This window comes from Pelmatolapia mariae, linkage group LG16_19 (genome assembly GCF_036321145.2).
Source record: "Pelmatolapia mariae isolate MD_Pm_ZW linkage group LG16_19, Pm_UMD_F_2, whole genome shotgun sequence".
In the NCBI taxonomy this organism is placed as follows: Eukaryota; Metazoa; Chordata; class Actinopteri; order Cichliformes; family Cichlidae; genus Pelmatolapia; species Pelmatolapia mariae.
This window is the reverse complement of record NC_086241.1, coordinates 25,499,510-25,527,229: the sequence shown is the minus strand read 5'-3', so window position 1 is coordinate 25,527,229 and position 27,720 is coordinate 25,499,510. Positions and strand designations below refer to the sequence as shown.

General features: G+C 40.8%; 1 protein-coding gene across 1 annotated transcript in view; it reads left to right on the top strand.

Annotated features, from left to right (window-relative positions):
• The window catches only part of klf7b (Kruppel like factor 7b), a 64,529-nt gene that overhangs the window by 10,354 nt on the left and 26,455 nt on the right, over positions 1-27,720 (top strand). The window lies entirely within an intron of this gene.

Below are 27,720 nucleotides of genomic sequence, written 5' to 3'. Positions count from 1 at the left end.
CAAAATGTTCCAAAAAAAAATCCCTCAACAGATGAGACCAGCAACACTAGCCTGAACCATTGATACACGACAGGATGGATCCATTCTTTCAAGGCTCGTCAGGTTTTGTCCAGTTTTTGTTTTTAAGTTCTTAAGAATCGTAACCTCAGTTTCCTGTTCTTAGCTAACAGGAGTGACACCTGGTGTGGTCTTTTGCTGCTATAGTCCATCTTCTTCAAAGTTTGACATGTTAAGTGTTGCTTGTAACAAGTTGCTATTTGAGTCGCTGTTGCCTTCCAAGCAGCTCGAAGAACTCTGGCATTGACAAGACGTTTTTTCTCCAGAAAACTGCTGCTCACTGTATATTTTCTCTTTTTACTTTATAAACCAGAGAGATGGTTATGTGGGAAAATCTCAGCAGATCAGCAGTTTCTGAAGTACTCTGAATACTGAAATACAACCATGCTATGTTGAAAGTCACTTAAATTGAATGAAGTCTTTCCCATTTTGCTTGAATATAGTCAGATTTACCCTGATTTATATTAAATAGATTATACTACTTCTCAGTTACTCAAAATATCATCAAAGATGGCCATTTGGCTCCAGCTTTGAATATGTGTACTCCAGCAAGTTGAATTATTTTATCTGACACTGAGGTATGAAACAGCTGGAACAATGGAGGAGCAATAACAGCAGAAGAAGAAGAAGAAGAGACCACGAATTGCTGCTATTCCTATTGATTTTACTTCACTTCTCTGCACACCCCAAATCCCACCTACACCGGTGCATTGGCGTGGCTACACATCAGTGTCAACTTATGGACCATATCAACACTTGTTTGCTTCTTTTCACAAGTGGACGGCTGCAATCCGTGGCCATTTACACCTTTGTCAGTCACGTGTCTTTAAGGTACCCAGCTGGCCACTTATGTTCAAGGTCAAAGGACACCATCCTCTGTTACTGTATTTTGTTGTGTCACCAGTCAAGCTCTGAGACAGACTAGCAAAAAACTAAATGTTTGAGACTAATGTACATGTGCAGGTTCATCCAGCTGTTGAAGGAAAGTCCTTTGCAACAACCACCTCGGTTGGTTAATGACAGATTATTCCTGACATCTTCTTGTTTGGGTTTCACCAGTACACATTAGAGTTCATCACATATCTCTTGAGTGATAGTGACAAACAGCCATCTGACATTTGTTTGCTGCATATGAGGGTGGCTGGCAAAAATCTATTAGCATGATTTCACTAAAATAGTATATATGAATGGCACATTTATAGCAGGGCAATTTTTAGTCCAGATTAACAATATATATTTGAACATAATCTGAATAGAACTGTTATTTAGAAACATGCGTTAGATTAAAAAAAAAAAAAAATATTGAATAGTTAGCAAACCCCACTTAAAGCCACTGTTAAAATGTGTCTGTATGAAGTTTTTATTAGAGATTTCAGGCCATAATAAAGTATACCAGCACAGCTCTGTGTGTGTGTGTGTTTGTGTGTGTGTGTGTGAGTGTGTGTGTGTGTGTGTGTGTGTGTGTGTGTGTAGGTATGACTGTGATGTCTGTGTTGAGGCTGAGACAGAGTTGAAGTGGGGACGGATCGTGCCAGGGTCTCAGTGCGCCTTTATGCATGCATGATTGGTGTGTGAGTGAGTGCGCAGAGCGGGACAGTAAATGGGTCAGATGCAGTGAGGGGGATGACCTTGGGAATTTGTCTTGTTTTTCTTCACGACTGTACTCTTTGTCTTGGGTTAGGGTTGGGGGTGTGGTGGGAGGTAAGACAACTCAGAAACAATAGATTCACCAGAGCTACGCAAAGCTGACTGAACTGTTTCCACAAAGCTGGAAACATGTCGACTGTGTAGAACTGTGTGTTGTAGCATTGAGATTTCCTTTAACTTTGAGTACAGTGAAGAAGAGACGCAGACCATCGTTTCACAAACTGAAGATGGGGTTTCTCATGTTGCCAACAGTCTTGTTGTGCTGAAGTAAATCTAAACCCGGTCTCGTTCTCCCTCTACCTGCTTTGAATTTAAAAAAGCTAAATAAAACTAAATAAAGAAAACTATGACTACATGATTTTGATTTCATTTTAAAACAGCCGTGTTGGCTTTTTTTATTTCACGTTTTCATCTCCTCAAATAACTACTAAACATGAACAAAAATCCAGAGCCATCAATGTAAAATGTCTGAGTCATTAAGTTGACTTCTTATCATTACCATGTAATCATGTTTTGAATGAAAAATTTTCAGTTTGGGGCTAAAATATAACTGACTGGTTAATTTAGCAAAGCTTAATCATAGACTATCATAGACAGCATATAAACGATGGGCAAAGACTCGGTGATGTCAGCCCATTTGTTTGTGAAGTTTGTGTATTATCAACAAATGCAACCATACATGAGTAACAAGGCACATCCATAGACTGAATGGATGCATTAGTGCTAACGTATAAATAATGCTAGAAGAGCAAAAAATTAAACATTTGCACATTTAACTCAAATTAGCAGCTTGCTAGCAACCAAAGCAATCAAAAGGAGCGTTGCTTTTTCATGCAGCACTGTAAACCTCCAACCAGTTTCATGCTAGTAACTGCTAGCAACCTTCAGTGTGGAGTGCTAGCACACTCCACACTGAAGTTACCAAGGTGTTACAGACCAGTCTCCACATCTGTGTCTTTAAGGCCTAAATCTCCACGTACCAACCAATGTGAATTCAGCAAATATCAAAAGTAAATCTATTCATAATAGTGTTCGAGCAACACCATTTTTCAGTGTTAGTTAAAAATAGCAGGCGTTGAATCGGGCCAGCTGTGCTGCTGTAAGTGGACAAATACTTGTGTTGTCTGGTGAAACACTGCAATGCTTGCTATAAGGGGATATGTGGGTCGCCAGCTATTTTAATCCACAATGTTGCCAGGAATACCTGGGGGAATAGACAAGTGCTGCAGTGTGTGTGTGTGTGGGTACATGTGTATCCAATCCATATATACATGTGCATGTAGGGGGCCAAGGACAGAGGAGAGACAGGCAGTTTATGTCTGAGAAAACGTGTGGCATTAGAGGAAAGTCTCTTCATTTCTTCATTTTTAAAATGTGTCAAATAAGTTTACAGATGTTTTAATGATGTGCTTACATACTGGGAGAGTACCAGTGGTAAGGTTTTGGCTGTTTTATGTTCGTATAAGCTTTTCAGTTTGGGGCTGTTGGTCTGGTTAATATGGAAGAGGATTAGGGCCACTGGGGGGAAAAAAACTGGGAACGTCTTTTTTTTTTCTTCTTTTCCAGAATTCTGAGAAAAAAAGTCAAAATTCTGAGAAAAAAGTCAGAATTCCAAAAAAAAAGTCAGAATTCCAAAAAAAAGTCAGAATTCCAAAAAAAAGTCAGAATTCTAAAAAAAAAAAAAAAGTCAGAATTCTGACTTTAATCTCAGAATTTTGACTTTTTTTTCTCAGAATTCTGGAAAAGAAGAAAAAAAAGACATGCCCACGTTTTTTTTTCTTCCAGTGGCCCTAATCCTCTTCCATAGATTAATCATCAAACACTGAAAGTTGAAAAATAAAAGCATACTTTTTTTTAGATCAGTTAATCAGTGAATATATTCATTAATCAATCAATCCTATTTTAAAAAACTGAGTCTTACCAGTGTAGACCAGTGTGGCAGTACTACAAGGAGTTACAGAGAAAACAGCTTGGAGCCAAAATTATGACCCAAGATGGATTTTCCGATTCATACATGACCTCTGTTTCCATCCAGATCAAAGGAAAATTAACTTTGATGCCAACTGAAGACATGATGTGTGTGTGTGTCTGAGTGCAAGTGAGGGAAAGAGGGAAGACATCTGAATTATTCAGGGATGAACTGCAGGACACAGGAAAGTGGAGAAACAGAGTGTTTCTCTTTTACCCCCAAGACTTTGTAATATAGAGAGGATTTTATCGGCCTGGTCTGTAAACCACACACACACACACACACACACACAGGCATGTATGAGTCATGCGTACACCCGCCTGGCTTTTCCAGCAAGGCCAATGAGATCAGCGACTACCTCAAAATACAAAAACCTCTGGAGGTAAAAAACAGAGACAGAGACCCCAGCGAAGAAAAGAAAAAGTGTGATGACAGTAGCAGCTTCCCTGGAGTCATAAATGCACACACACGCTCACAATCTCATACATGTATCCTCCCTGATGGCTTTCTAGTGAAAAACTTTCCTCTACTATTAAACCTGTAGCAATAACTTTTATTGTTAAAGTAGCTGCCGTGTAAAAGGGAGAAACATGAAATCAGTGCAGTATGGATAGACTACTTTCAGGTGTTTTTATTACCATTAAATGCTCAGCAAAACAGTATTAATGTTCATTTTTAATGCCTTAATCTCATCTGTGTTAAAAGGCAAACACCCATATGTAAATGCAAAATAAAAGAATCTTAACAGGTGCTGAATGAACAAAAAAAAAAAACAATCTATCAGAGCTCCAGCACTCCCAGTTACATATAAAATGTATTTAATATACTTTGGCAAAAAGAAAGGATGTATGCATTTCCTCAGAAAGCCCATGGCTGAATTTACATGGACACATCTGTAGCAGGGATGCAAGTACTGCAGCATTAAGAAGGCTCTTCATTCTCCCAGGATCAGGTTTGAAATATCTTTTTCATGTGTGTTGAGATCCCTACTGGTACTAGTATCAGTGCAGAAAAGAAGCCTTCTCGTATACAGTACCTGAACACAGAGGAGTAACGGGGGAAAACTAAAAGCTGAGCGAAGAACCCTAACAAACCCCCGTGGGCACCAGGGCTCCCTGAATCGTTTGGGAAAATAATGTGAGTCACGATCTCAAAGGAACTCACCACCTGTGCCCTCCACACCCATCATTAAAACGCTTAATATGGAGTTGGTGTTTATGACACTAAATATCTGTGCTTTGTTTTATTCGAAAATCATCCCAAAGCAAGAATATTCAAGTTACAGCCAACGAGCAGAAGGCTGATACTGAAAACAACCCGAAAAGAGCTGAAAACAGTCATTCGCTACAACTGGTGCATTTAAAAACGAAAGTAAAAACAGGAAAATGAAAAGTTTCCTCCGCCTGTCAGCGCAGTAAAAGCAGAATGGAAACACGCTGGATGTCTCGGCGTGGTAGGTGGTGGTTGCTCCGCTGTTGCAGCACTTTGGTGATTTTGGTTAATTTATGCGCTCTGGGATGAGATTCTGATAAAAATCTGTTTGGAGCTTCTTGAAGTCGTAACAGTATTTTAAATGATTCAGTGTGATAAGATGTATTGTTTTTGAAGCTCGTGGTGCCTTTAATCTATCCAGTCTGTTACCCCGCCCCCCCGCTCACAGTTTGTGCTGTAATAAAGCAAAAACAACATCACGCTTTATGAAATTGTTTGACATCATGTTAGTGATTACATATTCAGGTTCAGACCAACTCAGCTGCTAATCCTGATATCCTAAGCACTCTCTTTGATATATTTACATTTAGCGCAGACAATGAAATGAAACAAGCGGAAAATAAAGGAAGGGATCAGCTGCTGTTGCGTCTTAATGGATTGACCCTTTCTGTGTATGAGGGTGTGTGTGTGGTGGGATGGGATGGGATGGGATGGAGGAGGGATGATGTGGGGGATGAGGTCATAGTGTAGTGTGAGCATGCGTGACTCTTTGTGTGTGTGAAATAAAGGCGTCTGAAAGTGAGTGTGTGTGTATAAATGATGACTTCATTCGTTATGCATTTATTTATGATCAGTGTTAGGTGTGTGTATGTGTGTGTGTGAGGGCGTGTGTGTGTTTACCACTTTGAAGGCTAAGAAAAAAAAGAACAAAGAGAATTTTCTAGTCTTATCGCAGCGATTTTGGACGCTGAGGTCATAACTGACATCTTTATTTCATAAACAAAAAGTCACTTTATCACATTTTTATTTTACTCTGCTCAAATCAGATACGGTTGCTTAGGACACTTCTCACAAAACTTCAAAACACAAGGAAGCTACTGCATGATTCTTCGTCCAATAATATGATGCATTACCTATTTCTGTTGTTTGCTGTTAAACAAAGGAAGTCACGATCACACGTCACTTATGATGCTTATTGTGAATTTGACATCTATGTGCCTGAAAGAAAAACTTGAGCTTTTTTCAGTTTTGCTTGAGCTTCGGTGCGTGAATAAAGACGTGAGAAGGCCCAAAACTGCAGTGTTGCGTGTCCAGATTTAGTGCCACGTGGCAAAAGTTTATTGATTATGATCAGCTGTTCACCGTTTACATTTCTATAAACTCATTTCAAGCTGAGATGAATCTGATAATTTGGGGATTTGATATTTTCATGTTGTGAGTGATGCAAATCTAATTGGAACAATCTAGATGGTGGAACTAGTTTCTCAATTATTTTACATACTGAAGGGTGTGTTCACTTTGAATGGACCATACATGTTTATATAATCCTTTTATTTTGGTTTTTCATGTTGCAGCGAGCCTTGTCTGTATCATTTCCTATTTGATTGACTTTATGCTCGTTTTTTAATTTGTTGGCAGCAGTACCACTATTAAAGTTTGCTTTTTCCATCAACAGTTCAGCATGTGAAAGCTAAGTGGAAACTCTGTTTTCCTCTGTTATCGAGCGTGAAGCGGCAGCATGTGTTTGCCAGGTGATGTCTGAGTCAGAGCACAGATGTGAACCCAGATGTGCTTTGCTTTATGAAAAGGACAGAAAGACAGTTTGGGATGAAAGACTTAACATTTTCGCAAACTGGAGGAGCGTTTGGAAGCGTGCTTAAGCTTCCATAACTTTGCTTCTCAGAGTTTGGCTCTTGTTTTTCGATCAGACTGTGCCGAAATCAGGGTAGCGGCTTATGTCGAGATGGAGCGCTGCGTTACAAATACACGCGCCCGGATTTTCAAGTCGGTTCAAGTGTTGACTTAAAGCTTCTCGCTCTCCTCCTCTTTGATCTGTAAACAGTTCAAACAGCATCATCGGCAGGTCAGCGGTGTTGTTGACTCGCTGGCGCTGATAGACATCAGCAATTCCTCTGCGCACTCCCCCTGTTAGCCTTGCTTTTATAAGTGCAGGGAAATGTGTGTCTAAGTAAACAGGGGAGCGGGTCTGTCTTCTCTACTTGTAGCAGTACTTCTAAACAGAACCCTCCTCCCTTTTCCCAGCAGATTAATTATAAAGGTTATAAAAGGGCAAACAATAGTCAGTCAGTCCTTCGAGATGATTGGCTCTTGGTGTCCAGCTCGGCCAGTCGATTAGTTGCCACACAGAACAATTTTCTCTTATCCAGCTTGCCTGCAAATAGATGCTTCCCGGCAGATGACTTTCAGCTGTGATTCCTGTAGATTTGTTTACAATGCAAACTACTGTTGGACTGCAGCTCCCACGGAGGTGAGAGCACAGCACTAACGCACACGTCAGCAACTGTGGAACAAGCACAAGTTTTACCCATGTAACCATAGCTACATGAAATTGATATGAATACTGCTGAACTGTTTGTAAGATGGTTACCTATTTGTGTGTGTGTGTGTGAGTGTATGTGTGTGTGTGTGTGTGTGTGTGTGTGTGTGTGGGTGCGTGCGTATGTGTGTGTGTGTGTGTGTGTGTGTGGGTGTGTGTGTGTGTGTGTGTCTGAGGAATAAGCAGTCCTGTTAGGATCAAAGACTTGCTGTGAGGAGTGAGTTTAAAACTGTTCTTTTATAAGATGCAGACATGTTCATTAGTGCAGGCATGAAGTAACAAAGTTATATGTTCTAATTCAGACATTGCAGAGCTGTTGATGTGACCTGGCTGAGTGCATCCAACTAATTTTCTGTGTGTGTGTGTTTTCTTTTGTTCTGCTCCCTCTCCTCCCATCTCTCGTCACGTCTTTGTTTCACTGATGTTCACCCTGCCGGCTGCTATTCTTTGGCCTTCACATCGCTCTGAGCAATGAAGATTAGCTTGACACATGGGACACGGGGACACACACAGACACACACACACGATCGAGGGTCTTATAACAAGCTGTTAACCCCCATTTATAAGTGTGGCCTGCAAATCAGCTCAGTGAAAGGGAGTGTAATCCCTGCCGGACGATTTAATGGTAATCTCCATATCCTGAATAGATTACGTACACACACACACACACACACACACACACACACGCACGTTTGCAACGAGGTACCTCCTTTTCATCCCGCACTTCTGTACTTTATTTACTCTACCCCTTGCTCGTCTCTGTCTGTTTTTCGGGTTATTAAGAGTTTGGGATGTTTCTTTCTTCTTCCCGGCTGCTTGTCGTTGTGACGGTGTTCAGAGAGTTTCAAACGGCACTGATGTCTTTTTATAGCACTTTTGCCTTTTGTGTTTTGGTAACCAACTGTACAGAAATGACAAGAAGCGTGCAAAGTCTTTGCTGTCACCAGTCATGCGGAGGGCATCGATGACTTTTATGTATTTGATTGATTCAGCTTTATTTTTAGAATTCTTACCATCTGCAAACTGTGACACAGTTTACACGATCTCTCCAAACTCAGGATGACGCCTAAATTATAGTTTCCACTTTTACACGAGGGGCCATGAGTGCCCAAATCAATGCTCCAGATACACAACTGTGGTACCTTATGTGTCATCAACTGTGTGAACTCGTGAGTGTATGCAAACTCTTGTATAAACAGAACAGTGTTTATGCACTAGAAGACTTCCAACATCTCTGTGTATTTAGGCTGAAATCAGGTCAACAAAAGACCCCCCAAGAAAGAAGATCAAATGCAGCCTCTCATTGCGTTGACACACTGGCTGGACTAACGGGGTTTGCTAGAATTACACGTCTATTGGCAAGCACAGGGTCCTGGGAATAGATAACTTTGTGATGTTTAGAAGTGCTTTTATGAATAATTCCTAATTTATGTCATGTGATGTAATATAAAGGCTGACAAACAGACACACAGTCTCACTTCCATTACTTGAAAATATAATTGTTTAAATGGCTCCAGAAGCAAAACCCAAATGTTAATTACAGAGTTCTTGGTGCTAGTTCATTCAGTTTAGTTTCCTCCATCTTTTTCAGTCGGATTTCTGTGCTCTGACCTTCACGCATGCGGTTCTGTCAGCAGTTAGGAGGCTGTTGTTGGCCCTGCTGATATACACATACACATACAGTATACACCCAGCAATCATTAAAGGAAGGTATTCCTCAGACTGCAGGCTGTCAGCAATATACCAGGAATACATCAGGGGTAAAAGTCAGCATGTGTGCCTTAGTATATATGGACACACGCAAATACACATACGCACCCACACGCACCCACAGCACCACAATGCTGACATCATATATAAACACCATCATCATGAAGAACATCATTTAACAGCTTGTGGTGTCTGAGAGTGATGTGTGGGTGATAAAATCAGGCTTGTTGTTCAGAGTAGCAGCCATTTGAACTAAATGAGCATCAGCAACAATAACCTCATTTAACTGAGTGAGAAATGGGTGATGAGCGACAGCTCACCAAATAACTGCAGGGTGAGCTAATGAGCTCTCTGCCAGTGTGGCGTTTTTAAAAAGAAAGTTGGAGCTGCAGCTGGAAAAGAATGGATTTATAATTTTCTGTTTTATTTATGCATTAGTTTATAGCTCGCTCACTCCAGGGTAGGGATACAGTTGCGTCGCTGGTTTGTGCGAGTGCAGGGCCACGTCTGCTTGTTCACATTAATAAACTGAAGAATTAGCAAGAGGAAAATAATAATAATCAGGAACTGAAGCTTACTGTCTTGGAGCGGATTAACCTTTCTGTGAGTGCTTTTAATCGAAGTCATCGAGTCAGAAGGTTCAATAAACACACCAGTTTAAATTTTTCTGGCAGTTATTTCATGGCTCAGGCTTTACAGGGTTAATCAGTGTCTTCATTAAAGATACAAAGATTAAAGCGGCAGTCGTCACTCTACGGTAACAGTACTTGAAGATACTCTGTTGTGGCTCATTTCCAACTTTTTGAAGCTGTTACTGCTGCTTGTGTAAAGTTACTTGTCCTTGGGAAAACAAATACTGTAACCTCTCACCTCTCCAAATCCCCCAGCTTAGGGAACACTAAGGTGGTATGGTCACGGATAGGTTTGTAGTCTTAGGCTTTGTTACATGTAACACTGGCCCTGCCCTTTGACAGCATCTGCAGGACTCAGGTGGCTCAGCCCGACGCTTTCGCTCCTTTTTCGTGACACCGACACGGCATAAAAAATGTCCGTGAACTCGGTCACGCAATGCAGATCGCCCTCCAGGACCCTCCTCAGTGGGACGGGAAAGTAAAGGGCACGCTCAGCACAGCTTGACTGACCTTAAACAGGCGTGTAGTTCACACACACACACACACACACACACACACACATACTCAGTTATAGATGGGTTGTCATATTGTCACACACCGTAGAAAATGCGGCAGTAATATCAGCATTTTCCAAAGCAGGGCTCAAAGCAGTGCTACCTGCTGACAGCAGCTGATAATGGACTCAAACTCACCGCAATCTACAAAGCACAAGTATAAAAGTTTCACATATAATTTGCATACTTATCATGATTGGGCCAGCTGCCATTCACATATTGCAGTGTGTTTTTCACACACCTTAATAAACCTGCTGTAGATGGGTGTAGAAGATATAATGTGCGAGTGTGTGTGGGTTGGTTTTTCTTCCTTTTTTACTTATAGAGTCACATGCATGCAGTCTCGTCCCGAGCTGGTTGGCAGGAATTCAGGCTCATACGTCAGCATTACCACTCCACTCCAGAGGGTTCATTGGGTTCATTGCAGCGTAGTTCAGCAAAGCTGGCGGATACACAAACGATCTTTGTGGACCGCAGCTTCATTTTTTCATTGTTCGTGATTCAGATTTTCTTTTATTTGATGGATCTATAGTATATACTGTAATAATGAGGAGTTCTTTTGAAAAAATATATAATCATATGCATATATATGCAAAGGAGAGATTGTCTCTTATAAAGAGCGTTCATATATCATTCTGTACTGAAGCTTTTATGGAATTTTGAACCTCTTAGACGCCATTTATTAAGCCACATTTTATACACTTTGATGCAGGCATTGTGTACGTGTATGTGATTTATATTTATAGTGCACAAACTGTATGTACTGTATTACATGCAGTGTGACCTTTGAATAAAAGTTCAGTCAGTGGCGCTACAGTCAAGGGAAGATTGTGCAGTAATTCATATGTCGAGGTATGTCTTTTCTCAGGTTTTAACACGTCCATGGAAACCATGAGGCATTGAAATTACACATTCCTGTTCTTCTATGTGCATTTATGGAAAGGCAGTGGTGGTTAAGTGGCATCGAGACCCTGGCACAGAGCAGAGGAGGCTACAATCACAATCATTATGATACTGATTGAGTTGGAGCTGGGGTGGAGGCAGGCTGCGAAGCAGGGTGCATGTTTGCAGATGTGCAGTAACTGCGGGCAGGCTGAAGTGACTTAAACAGTGGCGCTTATATAAGATTTGCCAATTAGCTGCATAGAAGGCTCTCAGATGAGTCATTGGTTGATATGGGCCACCTGTTGCCATGCTCAAATTTTAAGTCTGTACTGCACACATCACACATTAAAGTGTAATTGTACATAATTCAGTACAGTTGCCCACATAATCGTTCATAATTTCTTCTAAAGCGCTGTGAATTTAAGAAAAAAAGTACCAGAACACATCAAGTCTGACTGCGGGTCATTTTTCCTTTTGGTTGATAAAAACATGACAAGTTCTACCTGAAAAGGCTTATTCAGTCATCATCACCGACATTATGCACGCACAAAATGCACTTGTGTGAAAATGAGTCCAGTAGGTTTTTTTTTACACAGTTTCATAGATGTAATATTCATTTGAAACCAGATGACATCAGTGATTAAAAATGGCATAAATCCTTTTCTTTCTTTAATTATCCTCAATTCAGCTTAAAAAAACAGGCAACATCACACAAAAAATGTCTCTTTTAATATTTCTCTCACCAGTATTCATCTGTGTAACATCTCCCAACTCGATACCGTTAAATCCTTTCACAAACAGCGGCATAGCACCAATTGATTCGGACCAGAGAAGAGCCAGGGGGCAGATTTCCGACCTGGTCCCAGAGTGTCTCGGCCTTGACAGACAGGGGAGGGGACAAATGAGACAGTGTCAATATTGAAACAGGCTAATGGGCTAATGAATGTGGAGAGTTCTGCCTAATGTTCCCAACAGAGCTTCTAGCAAAACCATTAAAGCACTTTTATATGAGTAGACAGGCACAATGCAGTAACTCGATTTATGGGGTACTTTCATGGTCAATTAGGATTGGAGAGAGAGGAGAAAGGCCTGATAGGGGAGGTTAGTGTGCGAGCGTGTGTGCGTGTGTTCTTGTCTGCGATATGAGCTTATTAGCTTTAGACAGGGTTACGCCTGTTTTTGTCAATATTTTCCTGAGCTGCACTACTTGTGATTGTGCCAGTGCGGTCATGCTGTTCACAAATGTGATCAGCAGATAGACTGAACACCCGCACAATAAATTTTCTGACAATCAAAGGTCATAATCCCTGTCATATAAAAGGTAGTCATGTGACAGGGCAGTTTTAAGGATTAATATCAGTGAAAATAGTCACCGGGGAATACTGCAGACCCCGGTATGTCGGACTGGATAATAAAGCCTGACATTATTTTTATGAAATCTGATCTCCCCGTGGAACCGTCTTATCACCTTCTTTATTACTTCTTGCACAGCTGGCTGCAGGTGTGACCAAATGTCCTTTAATCTTCAAATATGTCCGGATGATTCGGCCCTCGGGGGTCATATATAAAATTTTAAAGATCTGACCTGGAGAGATGAGTTGGCCGATTAAATCTCAACGCCAGTAAAAACAAAAACGTGATTATGGATCTAAAAGAAAATGTGTTCTTTGCTTAAAAGTAATCCAGTGCAAGGAGAATAAGTAACAGATCCTGTAAAATGCACTTAACAGAAACCATGACAACTGGTTTATAAATTTTCTTAGGGTCGTCGCTTGCAGATGAACACAGCAGTGAGGTCTTTTAGAGGAAGCTGCCTCAGCATTATATTAAAAAAAAGAAAACAAAAATTTGGGACAGTTCATTTGTGGTGAAAACCTGACCTAAATCTGACCCAACTAAACCTAAACAGCTGCTGTTGGCAGGTGCTAACATTATGCGGAGGAGCAAAATTAGTTGCCACCAGCTAGCCAGAGAAGTTTGGTAATCATGGACTAGAAGCAACAAAGTATAAATTTGGACAAATAGAACCTTCTGTAGGACCTTATTCCTCTTAGATTGCCCAAGGCACGGTGAACTGAGTTAACATTCTCAAGTGACTTCAGTCATTTACTACTATTCCCCTAAATTTTTGTATAAAAAGAAACAAAGTAGAGGAAGTCAGCAGATTAGAGCAAATAAAATGCAGTTTAAAAAAGAACTGCCTGAAATACTGAAATGCTTTTTGACCAAAGCTTGAAAAAAGAAAATACTCAAACAGACGGTGGTGGTAGCTCAGTGACATGCTGACTGTGTGTGCCCTCAGGTGCTTACGGGACATTAGGTTAATGTAGTTGACTCACTGGAAGTACGCTTTTTGGAGCAGGGCATTGCAGGGGTTACCTAAAACTGGTGATAGTGAAACAGCTCAACAGTTTGCGGCTGGTCACAAAAGCGGACTTGTCACAGCTCATGTCAAAACAAATCTGCCTGTTGCACAGGAGCTCTACAGTTAAACAGATTTGGAAAGAACACATTACAGCATAGGGCAGTTCTATACTAACAGAATGGATGTGGTTTAATACTGCGATTGCTTCCATTAGACTAGGAAACAATAGTAGCTCATGTTAATTCTCCACAGAATTCTGCAGGCAATGCCAAGTTGGCTGTGGCACTTGAGGTAAAGCTGGTACTAATTGGAAGGTTGGTGGTTCAATCATGGCTGCTCCAGTCTTCATGCCAAGGTGATTTTGGGCAAGTTGCTGAAGCCAAGGTTGGTCCTGATACATTTGTAAGAGTGTGACTCTAAGGCTACGTTCACACTGCAGGTCTTAATGCTCAATTCCGATTTTTTGATCAAATCTGATTTTTTTGTCTGCTTCTTCACACTACAAATAAAATGTGACAGCAAACGCGCTCTAGTGTGAACCCTCAAAGCGGCCCGCATGCACAAAAGAAGCCGTCACACACAACGCGCTCTGTTTAGACCAAGACCAAACAGTATTGTTTGACTGATGGCCCTTAATATAAAGACTTGTTTCAGACTTTACGTTTCCCAATTTTGCTTTAAGTTATAAAGTTATTTTGTTATTTACATATGGCCCAATAATTATCCTTATTGCTGTTTTAGAGAGGATAGTCAGAATCTGCAGATTATACAGTACAAATAAAATGTTCACGTTTCTCCAACGTTGTCTTCCGAACAGTCTTCTCGGGCGCTTCTCGAGTGCTGATAATTGGCGTCTGTCTTGTGTCAGTGACGTAAAAGACGGATTTAATGCGACATGACCATTCAAACATCAGTCGCTTTCGAAAACGTCGGATCAAAAAAGTCGGATTTGATGCGCTTTCGCCTGCAGTGTGAACGTAGCCTTAGATAGAAAGCACTGTCGTTTGGTGTTGTTTATTAGATCACATGATTCAAGTCTGAATGGACCGTACGTACCTGATTGTCAATACCTGGGGTACCAAAGCCCAAAACAAGCGTCAACAAAAGAGTAAGATCTTTGTCAAGTTTTCGTGAGCGCAACCCACATACTGAACTCTGCTGCTCAACTCACAAATGCATTTTCCTTACAGATGTGGCACCATTTAAGGGCTTTCCAACAGAATAAGATTTATTGACAAGTAAACGACCAAACATATATTTCCTTACTTCTTGTGTCAAGTTTAGTTTCTGTGTACACAGTTGGAATCACAGACTGATTTAGCATATGTAAAACCAAAATTACAAGATCTTAAAATTGACGATTGTATGTATTTTTTGTTAGTAGTAGTGACAGCTTCCGTCCGTAAATGTAAATGTATCATCACCATCAGCCCAGACAAATTATGGGAATGGCCAATTCATTAAACCTGAGTACATGGGCACACGTCTTTCGGTATTCTGAGTCGTGCATACGCTGCTCTCTGTTTCACGTGCACACAAAGAAACTCTCAACCTATGCATCGTCTCTCTGTTGTGTTACTGCAGTTTTCCTCAGAGAGTTGTTGCAGCAGGCAGAGTCAGCGGAGGATATTTTTAGTTTGCTGAAAAAGAATCGAGTTGTACAGTTTCCCCCCGCCACCCTCTCTCGCCTTCTCACAATACATTCACAGAAAAAACGTTTGAATGAAACGGTTCATTGGTTTTAACAGCAGCTTAATGGGAAGCCCTAATGACTCAATGAACCCTGCAGGGTGAATCACAACATAGACCTCGGCAGGGGGTTATCGCTGTTCATGTGCTCATTTCAATTTAAAAGTTCATCAAATACAAGACAAACAACTGTCCGTATTATTAACGTAAATAATATTATATCACAAGAAATCTTTGCTATCTCGCCATGTCTTGCTGTTGCAGTCACATGCAACTCTGGATGTTAACAAGATGTCCTGTCTTGTAGCAAACACGAATTAATTGTAGAATATGGACAGAAAAACATGGCGCTATTGTTAGCTTTTCAGAAAGACTGATTAAATCCTTTTTCAGGCTAACAGCAAACATGCTAATGATGAAGCTTTACTGCACAGCCAGCATTGAACACATTACCATTGATTTAGGGTCATGTTTATATCCATATGATTAATTATTGTCCAATATTCATTGCCCTTAAGGTCTGTATATCTTCATTTTCTTAATTACCAGTTGCCGGACCTTCCTTCGATTAGCTATCAAGGATCATCCGTCATTTCATGCTAGGCAGTTAGCATACAGTTAGCATGTACAGTAAGCTGCTGCATGATTACCTTTCAGTTAACTTCTGAGATTTCCTTGTGTGGGCTCATAGGTTTGGGCCCATGATGTTGCTGCTTCAGGCCATGATGTTTTTGTATCAAATCTCAGCAGCTGCAAGCTATTTTTTCTAGAATAATTTGTCGAGTTCAGAAAACATTTTAATGCCATGATGAGAAAAGTAGCTAACTCTTTCACTGACAAAGCTAATTTTTTCAGTTGCTGTTAATTTGCAATGTAAATTTACACCAATTTACATTGATGTTAATTGGTGGTAAATTGGTTGTAAATTGGTGCAAGAAGTGGGGTAAAAGTCAGCAGCTTAAATGTAAATTAATACATTTGTAATGTCCAAACCATATAGTATTTAATCTAACCTTAAACATTATGTTCTTTATATTTACATCATTTTTTGTTCTCCACTGGGAGCTGCGTGAAGCTTCTATCAAAGCACTTGGCATAAGTGACTCTTTAGCTATCACATTTACTCTTTTTAAAGTTCTGGAGTCAATGGCTTTCCTAAAGTCAAGTGTTGCACAATCACTTTCAGGGTGTGGCTCTCAAACTGTAGTGTTAATCAAAGAGAACGAAGGCCCTCAGAGAGAAAAACCACTCAGTGTTTCAAGTATCTCAGTTACTGTTTGGCTAATAAAAAGGGTATTTACATGAGAAAAAACATGGGTAAGCTTTATTCAGTGCTTTATTCTCAAATTAAATAGGAGCAGGCTTTAATGATCCCTGTGGGGGAAATCGAGTCACTGTAGCAGAATACTGGAATGAGATGCAGCAAAGACAATAGAATATAAATAAGAATGTTGTTAATGGGGGATTCAGACATAAATATCTTTCAGTACATGTGCATAACAGAAAAGAGAAAATACTTGTTTAGGGGTTTTGGGTTGTTTGAGGGGTTTTTTGTGTTTTTTTTTTAAACTTCAGATGCAAAAACACTGAAAGAACCCACGCCACTTAAAGGTTACACGGCTGTCTCAGTGTGCGTTTGTCTGTGTGTATATGCATGCATGTGTGCGAATGTAACGTGTGGACAGCTACCCCATAATTTTTCCAGCCTGGACAAATGCCTCATGGTGGAGGACAGGCCGCCCGACATGAGTAATGACCTGCAGACACAGAGAGAGAGAGAGAGAGCAGCTTCATTAACAGAAAGCACAACAGACAGAGGAACAGATGATTCTGCCACAGATTTCAATCCCTCCATCTTAGCCAATTAATGAAATAGCTAGAACACACACACACACACACACACACACACACACACACACACACACACACACACACACACTGTCATATACAGACTGAGGGAGACAAAGGGAGACAAAGGCCATAAGCCTGGTTAAGCATTATTAAATTATTCCTCAAATTAAAAGGCTGTACCTGCCCTGTCCTTTTAGAGCTCCCTCTCTCCCTTTTTCCTCTCTCTTTCCGCATGTGTGTGTACGTGTGTGTGTGTGAGATTAAGCTGTTAATTAATTTTATGTCCTTGTATTTAATTACCACGGGCAGTGAAAATGGCGCGTGTGTGAGTGTGTGTGTATTTATTCGAAAGACAACGAGATGATGAGTGTGTTCTGGTGAGCGTCTGTTATGACAGTTTGGAGTGCAAAAATCCCACACATACATACATACACATATACACACACACACTATATTCTGAGGGCTTTTTTTTAACTGTTTAACTTGTGTGTCCACGGCATCATTTTGAAGTTACTGTTGTGAGTTAAACTGAAGGATAATGTGTTTTTTTCCTCTCCTGTAAATAAGTGGAGCAATTGTGTAGCAGTGATATCGATGTTGGGATATATTTGTTACTCTTGGTGTCATGATGTGGAGCAATGTGCAGATTTAGACTTAATAACTCAGAGATAACAGCGAGCAGACCACAGCCTAAAGTTACAGTCTTTAAATTGGAGTTGACTGGATATACGATCTGTTTTTGGGTTCTTTTTTTGACACCTTCACTGCAGTAAAGCCCATAAATCTCTATAATTTTTATTTAAGTTCTATACAAAAATCCATAATTGGCTTTTGGCTGTTTTGTTTTTTATTTATTTGTGACTCTGCAGCCAGAGTGCATATGGAAAAACTCAAAAAAGCAATCATACTTAATAATTATCATTTAAAGTTGAAGGCAGGATTTGCTTTAATGCTTGTAAGTTAAAAAAAAAAGAAGCAGAAGAAGAATAATGAGATTCTTCAAATGTTAAGAAATAGGCAGAGGGAGACATAAAGCGGGGGCGAGAACGAGAAACCGGAGAGGCTGAGACGGCTAAAGAGAAGTGGAAGACAAGTGGAGCAGGTGACCTTTGCTTTGTGAATGAGAAAGGAAGGAGTGAAATGTGCGCGATGAAGAGAGAGCGAGGGAGAGAGAAAGATGGAGTTTATAGAGGTGAGAGGGAGGAGAGGGAGGAGGGACGGGCTGCTCAAAGGCATGAAAAGATGGAGAGAATAGAGGGAAGATGGAATTAGAGGGAGAGAGAGCAGTTACACAGCAGGAGAGTCTGAGTGCTCTCCTCCATCAGAGACCGTTGATTAAAATTTCATTGGCTGAGGCTGGAGGTCAGAGGTGATGCGGTGTGTGTGTGCGTGTGTGCATCTGTGTGTGAGCGCTAAAAGCTTAGAGCCTCCCGCCTTCATGCGCTCGCTCACTCCGGCGCTCTCTCTCGCTCTCATTGGCTAATTACATTTCTTTGTCTCGTTCTTTGGAGCTCACTGCTTTTTAATTTCCTCTCAGCTGTTCGAGTCATCTCTTTCGATCTGTCTTATGTTAGATTAAACATGGCCGTTTGCGTTACTTGTTTTTGCCACTAGTGACTAGTCCAACCCAAGAATTTATAGTATATATCTGCACAAACAACAACAGTTTTAATGCTAGAATTTCAACTCTGACAATATAGAAATTATTTTTTAAAAAAGCATATTTGAAATTCTGCTCTAGTGGGGCTGTTGCAAATTTACAACTAAACGATTAAAACCAAAAAAAGACAATATACATTCATAGCAATCCCTGACTGACTGAGCCGTGTTTTTCTACCTTAACCTTTGCCCAGACTTTGATCCGAGCGATTTTCACTCATGTCGCCTTGTTCTTCCGTCGGGTCTCGTCTCTATTAACCTCTTTTGTTGAAGCCTCCTCCTGCTTTTCAAATCAGACCCCACAGGACTCTCTGTTTATCGTGCTGCGTTTTCAATCAAGGCGGAGTGAGAGGATAGCTGAATGCACTAACACCACACACAGGTGTTCGCGCAAACACAGTCGGCTCTGTCACTGTAGCAGTATTGAGTGGTGTCTTTTTTTTTCTTTGCTCATTAGTGTGTGTGTGTGTGTGTGTGTGTGTGTGTGTGTGTGTGTGTGTGTGTGTGTGTGTGTGTGTGTGTGTGTGTGTGTGTGTGTGCTTGGTAGGATGAACCTGAACCCTCTTTTGGACTTACTGCCAGTAATCAGTGGTGTTTGTGGATTTAATGGTGTCTTAAGATGTGAGATCTGTGTGGGAGGAGCCTCGATCCTCAAGCAGGAAAAAGCATTTTTATACACAGTTCCTAGGCAACTATGCTGCATTAGTATTACAAATTGTGAGATTGGTTATTAATTGATTTATGTGTTATGATTCTAATAAATATATGCAATAAATAAATAAGTTATATACATAAAGATTCAAGTTGTGCTACCAGAATGAAAATCTATCCTTCAGCTTTCCCTTTACCAGTAAAGGTAAAGGCTTCCTGCTGCTTTAGTTAAGTAAAAGTGTATGAAATCCCACCCACTGGTATTAAAATAAAGAAATGACTTCAGGTTTTTGTAAGACTTCTTAAAAGTCAGATGGCTTTTGCGTTCTAATATTTTACCTCTGCGATGCACATGAGATACGTCAGAACGGCGACCCGGTCAAAGAGGTTTCACTGCTATTGGAAACAGTTGCAGTGTTGTTATTGGAAGCAGGGGCATGTGGGAATGGTCACCATCCAGCAGTTTTGGCTCATTACTGCAGCTGGCCAGTGCAGTGCAGGCATGAGGAAACTGGTGTCTCCAAAATGGCAGCTGTCTGTGTGCATGCTGAGGTGCAGACTGCATTATTTATGCTGCTGTGTTACACTTCGTAGCGCAATGGTTTGCAATGGTTTTGACCACCTCTGCTCATATAGATTTAGTCTGGGATTATTATTTTAGTTTTTCTTTTTAGGAAATTATAAAATTATAAAATCAAACAGTACAAAGTGGCATGCCAGAAGATGTTGTGCTATCCTGACCTCAGCTACATCTGTGACACTGACTGTGAGCCAGGCCTTATCTCCCAGCATCAGTGTTGGACCTCGCTAATGCTCTTGTAACTGAACGGGAACAAATTTGCAGAGCCAGGCTCAGAAATCATGTGGCAGGAGTGAAACTAGAAGAGTTTTGGCTGTTACAGCAGCACGTGAATATGCATGGCATTGAAATTACATCTATGGCCACTTATATGGGATGTTCAGGTGTCCATGTATTTGATTTATTTATTTATTTGGAGACTTGTATTAGCTGCATGATTAGCATAAAAATAACCAAAACCAGTCACGGCAGATGGCTAACCTCTGGGCCTGATTCTGCCTGAGGTTTCATCCTGTTAAAGGGGAGTTTTTCGTTCCCATTGTCACCAAGAGCTTGCTTGCCATGCTTGTTGGGAGTTTCGCCGTAGGATCTTTACAACCTAAAGGACCTTGAGCTGACTGTTGTTGTGATTTGGCGCTACATAAATAAAATTAAATAGCTGTTTTAGGTGTTAAGATGCACATCGTAACTGTAGTGTGAGGAAAATAGCTTGAAAAGTCAAGCTGTTCCATCCCTCACCATTCTTCCCCTCACCTGGGTAGTAATGCTCCTCGTTCAACAATCTTAGACTCCTTGTCCAAGTTTCACATTTTTAAGATTGAAGATTTACTAAATTGCCACACTAAATTAAAAGAAATGATTCTGGAAGGTTGTTGGATGATTTTTTTATGGCCACATCACCACCATCGCCTAGTTATAAACCGTAACTCCGTGCAGACACAGCTGAACAAGCGTCACATCGCACAAGCTCGGCTTCAGTCTCCAACGAAACGTCAAGCACGCATCTACTCTGCCGACACTGAAGCTTTGATATTGCGCGCAAGCACTCTCGAGCACGAGGCGTCTCATATTCACACACATCAGTTAAAAGTCATTATGCTCTTCTCACTCTCACAAACATGCACATCCTCTGTGTACACAGTCACATCAGCAAATTAACTGAATAAAGAGCCTCTTTTTGCCTTTTCTTTTGAGTGGCTAATTAGCCATCAGAGCCCGCTGCGTGGAGAGACCGAGATCCATCAAGAGGTAGCGCTTCAAAGAGCAGTTTATGGGAGCCAAAGCACTTTAATTAGGACCTCTTTGTATGAGAAAGTAAAGAGAAAAACATAAATTGAAGCCACAAGCTGTATAATGTGGAGGGGAATAAACATATTGGAATACACGCGCAGATAAAGAGAGACAGGAACCAACTGAAAGGATCAGACCAGAGAAAGTGTTTTACAGCAACATGAGAGGAAACTGATTCCACAATCCGGAGCGGCAGTAACAGTCTGTGGGGAGGTTTACACAAGAGTAGCTGTCGCACCACTATATTTATGGTGACTAATGTGAGGAAGCAGAGAAAACACTGGGCTTTACTGAGACTGAGGCGAGAACAATCATGCAAACCCTGGGTTCTTTTAAACCAGAAGCATTAGAAAAAGAAAACGCAGCAAACTTTAAAATGATCACATCACCCAGGTGGTTGCTTTGCATTCACGTACCTGAAGCAGACATTTGGAGTGGATATATTGGCTATACCCAACATGTTTTATATCATTGTGTTTAACTGGGAATGTGTGTGTAAGGATGTAAGAGCTACAAGCAAATACAAGATCCACGTTTCACTGGTGAATCCATCAGGTATGGACACGGTGCAGGAGCTGGAATGTGGAAAACTAATATGGCTACTCAGCTTATCACAAGAAATAATGCCTCTCTTTGACAAAAAGGCTGTTTTTTGTTGTTGTTTTTTAAATTTTTTTACCTAACCTCCACATTTGCATCATGTGATTCGCAGCATGTTTATCCCCTGCTGACTGAGCTGCTGCTCTGCATTCTGTCTGTCATTAGACAGATGTCTTTACCCTCACAATGGGACCAAAAAATAAATAAAAAAATACAAGGGTTTTTTTAAGACTTCGGTTGTTATTGCTGTAAGTCTGAGCTTTAAGGAAACTGGTGTCAAACCCTTTGTGTTTTTAGTGCCCCTGATTTGCTTGTTCATTCTATTAAGAGGTTTTAACTGAGATTCCTTGTATAGCGTGTGCGTGCGTGCGTGTGTGTGTGTCGCCTGCTGACATCCGTGATAATAATGGTCACATCATGCCCTCTTTGCTCTCTACTGCTCCATCAAAAAATTTGTTTGGAAAATAAACCGGGCAGATTTGAGAATTTGCAAAACGATGCTTCATTTGACTCGACTAATAGATGATAGAGTGTGTAAAAGACTGTGTGGTCGTGTCACCCACCAACTAGTTAATGACTGGTTGGTACATGTTGTGTATCTTAATCAGTTTCAGTGCTTTGTGAAATCTAAAGCCTCGTAGGGCAAAGAGCCTTTCGTATTTGTCGTGGCGTTCAGTCAGCCATTGACCACATGCGAGGCAGATCGTTGTTGGAAGTATCACTTTACAGAATAACATAAATGGCTGCATCTCGCCATTGTCCTAATGGAAATGTTGGTAATAGTCAGATAACCGTGCGCGTGTAAACACAGACGGAGCATCTCCTGCTGAATCCACTTTAGTCTGTTTGTTGAGCTGCGTCCTCGATGATCCTTTGTCTGTCAAAAGCTCTTAGCGCTTCCATCCAAAGCCCTCTGCTTTCTGCATTCATTATTAATGGACCTCAGCAGGCTGAGGACACACACACAGAGGCAGGACCTGCATATTAGTGCTAGCTTTTTTAGAAGAGATGTTAAATCAGGCACTCAGATACAAAGGGAAAATAGAGGATTCAAGGGGGACAAAGATTGAATTTTTTTTTTCCCGATTGTTTTGTTTCATTCGATCACATGGAGCACATCCACTCGCTGATCTCACTCCAATGCGCTGCAGTTGACTTTACAGATAAATAAATTGTAGAATCTCGGAACGGCTTTCAAATAAATTGGTCCGTGCTCACGGCAGCGGCGCCCCCCATATTTGCCCCTAACCTTGTTTGACTTGACTACTTTGAATCTTACTTCATTTACTTCAATGAAGGAACACTAAAAAAAGCAAAATGAACAGTGCGTCCAGCAGAGCTGCTGCTTCTGGAAGTATTTCTTCCAAATTCACAGAAACACCTGACAATCCTGAATCATTCAACAATGTTTGTAAATTATTGAGGCTCCTTTGCTAATGATAAGAAGCCAATCTGTAGCTCTACCGTCGCATTAGCACATTTACAGTGACTTTTATTACCTGTCGTACTTGTTTGCAAAGCCCTTGCTGCTTGCAGCTGTACTTAAGTAAAGCAATTTGACGTGTATTGTGCAGTGCATCTTAATGGAATAACTGCTCGCAAGTTAAAATACCTTTGTTTCCCATTCATCTGCTCATTTTTTCTGGATGCAGTGTTAGCTGCTGATCAGAAACTCCATCCTACAGTGAGTTTTTTGGCTTTGTCCTGCAATGGTTTGCTTGTTTTTAACTTTTTTTCTTAGTAAACGAGATTTTCTTCTGCTCCGCGTTGCATTGTTTGCACTGATGATTCGACAAGGAGAGTTTCGTTGTAAAATCCACGCTGTGCTTGTGTGTGTCTGTGTGTGTGTGTTTGTATGTGTTATTCGATGTGACCTTTCTCCATATGGTGTGGGACTAAGCGGGGAAACAGGAGGTGAGCCCTGCACATGCTATCAGTCTGAGCTGTTAGCCAGCATCCACAGTCATACACACACACACACACACACACACACACACACACACACACACACACACACACTAATATGCTGCAGGCCCAACATGTCATTGTTACCTGATATTCATGGTGTGTAGGAGAGACAGATGAAGGAGAAGGTCATGTGTGTGATGTCAGAGGCGGCGCGTTCAATGCTGGCCGTGGGTTTGATTGCCGCTCGCTCTTCTTGCACAGCCTCGGGCTCCCTCTACCCTCTGTCCTCCCCACCCACCTCCCACTATCGTCAGCATCGGTCCAGCCCCCACCAGGAGACAAGCAGACCTTTCTATTTTTGATTTCTAGTCCAAGATAAAACAATAGTACAGCATGCTCTCAGAAATCACTGACAGAGGCTGTATTTACAGTATCAAAGCAAGCTAATATTAATGGCTCGGCGGCTGTGTTCAAGGATGATGAATTATGTATGTAACACATACAGTACAGCAGCCAAACTTTATTCTGCTGAGACCCGGAAAGGATAACAGTGTTTTAGTGAAAATCTTGCAAAACTTTTCTTTTTATCTCTAGTAATACTTTGCATGTACTCTGCAAGCTTTAAGAGCCTAATCCCTCAGGATGAAGGCATAATCTCCAATAATATTAACAAACACACAAACAAAGAAGCCCATAAATTCAGAGCTCCTCATTTAGATGACCTTTACAACTCGATATCATCTTAAGCTCGTTGAGTTATAAAATGTTATTAAAATCAACTCAGACAGACTCGATTTTTTTAATAAAGAAGCAAAAGCACAGAAAAAAAGGTTAAAAAGTAGGGCCTGTCATGAAAATATGAAAATATTCTCTCTCCATTCAGTATTTATCAAACGTTGCGTTGTCACATTTGTCAAATCCATGTGGAGATGGAGGAAAAAGGTTTTTTTAAGCATTTCCAAATTCATTTCATGCTGTTGAAAATAAGTAATTGTTTCTTCCAGTCGCTCATGCTAGGGGTGTCATTAGGATTAAACCAGGATTGCACCAAGTTCTCCAGCACCTGCCAGATTCTGTTGTAAAACTTAAAATCTCAGCAACTAAACTCAGAAGCCGTTCTTAATGTCCAATCAGAACAACAAAAAACAAGAACGGTAAATTCAGTTTAAATTACCACAATTATTGGTTTGGTCTTTATTTAGAAATTAAAAAATTAAATGCTTTCTCAAAGATCAAAAGCCATCTCAAATAACCTCTTCCTGTTCAATTCATTGAAGGTGACTAATGTGTCATTTCATTATTTTTTCTTGTAGAGCTTCCTATTGTTGTAATCATTATTCCAATATCCTGGCATGGGGCTCTTTTATCTCACCATAAAACAGTTGGCAGCCTGAGTTTCGATTTGCTTCCTGAACCATTAGCGGTACCTAATCTTTAAACGGAGATATAACAGACCCTTTAGCATGCCCTGCTCTGTTGTGTTGCACACAGCAATGAATGAGTTGAACACAAATGCTAACAAAACAAAGCAACTGTCTGGACAAAAGGCTAACAAGAAGGTTTTTTCCTCGCAGCACTGGTAGCTTTACAAAAGTCATTGTTGCAAGATGTCGGTACAAACATGCTTATCATTTTCAAGTTTCTTTATGGAAGCCCCCCCCAACCCCACCCCCTAAGAAATATCTTTGATTTTTATTCAAATGCAAATGTGCATCCTTAGGGGGGAAAAGGGCATTCTTTTAAACAGAAGGAAAAAAAGGGAAAAGACAGACGGAGAGGAAGTTCAGCTTATCACCACTCAACAGATGTTGTGACTAAATGTGTTGGTTTGTCTCATCACTCAGGCTGAGCGAAGTAAAGCTCCAGAGCCGGCCCGTCTGAATGGACGGAGTCAACCAGCTGCAGCTAAAACACACACACACACACACACACACACACACACACACACACACACACACACACACACACACACACACACACACACACACACACACACATTTATCTAGTAGCTGTAATTTGCTTCAATGACAGAGGTGGAAGGAGCCAGAGGATCAGGATGAGAACTTTGAGGCTGCCAAAGGCCGTTGGCCAAACGCAGGAAATTCATTTTCCAAGAGGAGACATTAAATGCATCATGCAGCAGGACAGACAGTGCCACAGCCAGGTAGCTTTCAGAAAGTGCTGAGTGGACAGAGTGGGGGACTTTTGACATAAAGAAAAAAGATCAAAACATTGTTTAGTTCCTGTGAGACCAAACAGCAACACAGACATTGAAAACATATTTCTGTCTACTACATGGTTTGAACCCGGGTTTTCCAACTGTATTTTCTATGAAACACATTCTGATGAGATACATAACTAGCTGCATTTATCATATCACAGTCTGATCTTCTACATATACCAGTGTCCAGGCATCCAGTGTTTACTGTTTCCGAGATAAGCATCCCATTTTGTGGATGGTGTTCGTAAACTTTTCACCGTTATGAGGAAAATCATTCCAATAGAAGTTAAAGAATAGAGACAAAGTCAAAGGTCTTTATAGAGAGTAAAAGTCCTCAGTGCCCCCAAAATTATGCACATTAATTTAATTGAGTTAACTTACTGCTTGTTACCGCAGTATGATTGAGTCTGAGCTGAAGGGAAGCTACAATTTAGTCCAAATTAGCTTCTGTTGTTTAAAGTTGTGTATTGAAAGATGTGTCACCAATATGAAAAAGTAAAATACAGAGAGCAAAAACATTTGCTCATGAAAACAGGATCAGATTTGACTTTGAGCAGTCACGAACTCCATCCTTAAGTATTTTCAGGATTACATTTCCAAACCAAAAGTGCCTTATTATTGTAAACATGAAAGAATGTGATAAGACATCATAAAAATGTAGCTGCTGCTTTGAACTCCTATGGTCTAACATCTGGTTTGTATCCGTTTCTGTATTCAGTAATATGTACTTCTCAGTGTTTCTCCTTTTACCCTCTTTTTACTCTTTAATGAAGGCTGTTTTTTTTAGCTAACCCCCATATTAGCAGGTGTGCGAGCTTTACTTGTATCTCTTTAGATCATGCACCTCTATAGGTGGTACACATGTCTTTTTTTTTTTTCATGCCTGAACATGCAGGCGGGATTTCGGCAGTAACCTGTGTTGCGGGTCGGAACATTCAAAGCAACAACAAGATCAATCGAACAGCTTCTCTGAGACCTGAAAAGTGCAGTAGGTAGTTTTTTAGCAGAGACAAAACAAGAATCACAGAAAGCATAAAAGTTTTCAAAGGAGAAGTGCAGCCTCGCAGTAGTAAAAGTAGGTTAGTGACTGGAAGGTTTTTGGCTCAGATCCCTTGAGATAATGTGGCAGGTGCCCTTGACCGAGGCACTGAAGGCTGGCAGACCAACAACTGTGGTGATGGTGCTCTGCCAACAGCAAGTGAACAGTGGTTTTAAAAAAAGTGCAGATGTCTCTGTTGTTGCTTGATAAATAAAGAATTTTAGGATCACTCGCTTATTCTTTCCTTACTTTTTCCCCTCCTCGTCTCCATTATTTCCTCTGTTTCTTTCTTGGACTTGTCCTCTTGTCATCTGACTTCCCTTCTTTTCCCTGTCTTGCGATATAACGTCCATGGTTGGTTGATTTGGGTGAGCGGGGGTGGGAACAGGAAAGGCTTCCACAGTTCAGGGCTCCAGAGAGCTTGGCCGGGCAGCAGCAATCAATCACAGGCTAAATCCCTCCTCTCGCAGGACCGCCGTGTGCCAGGTAACATGGTCAACAGCTGCAGAGAAATATTAAGCCTACAGCAGGTACCTGAACTTAAATAGACTGGTAAACAAGGTCTCTGAAATGTCTACAGTTTGGAAAAACGTACTGAGTATTGCAATGTGCAAAAAAACAAACAAAAAAAATCACGCCAGGCA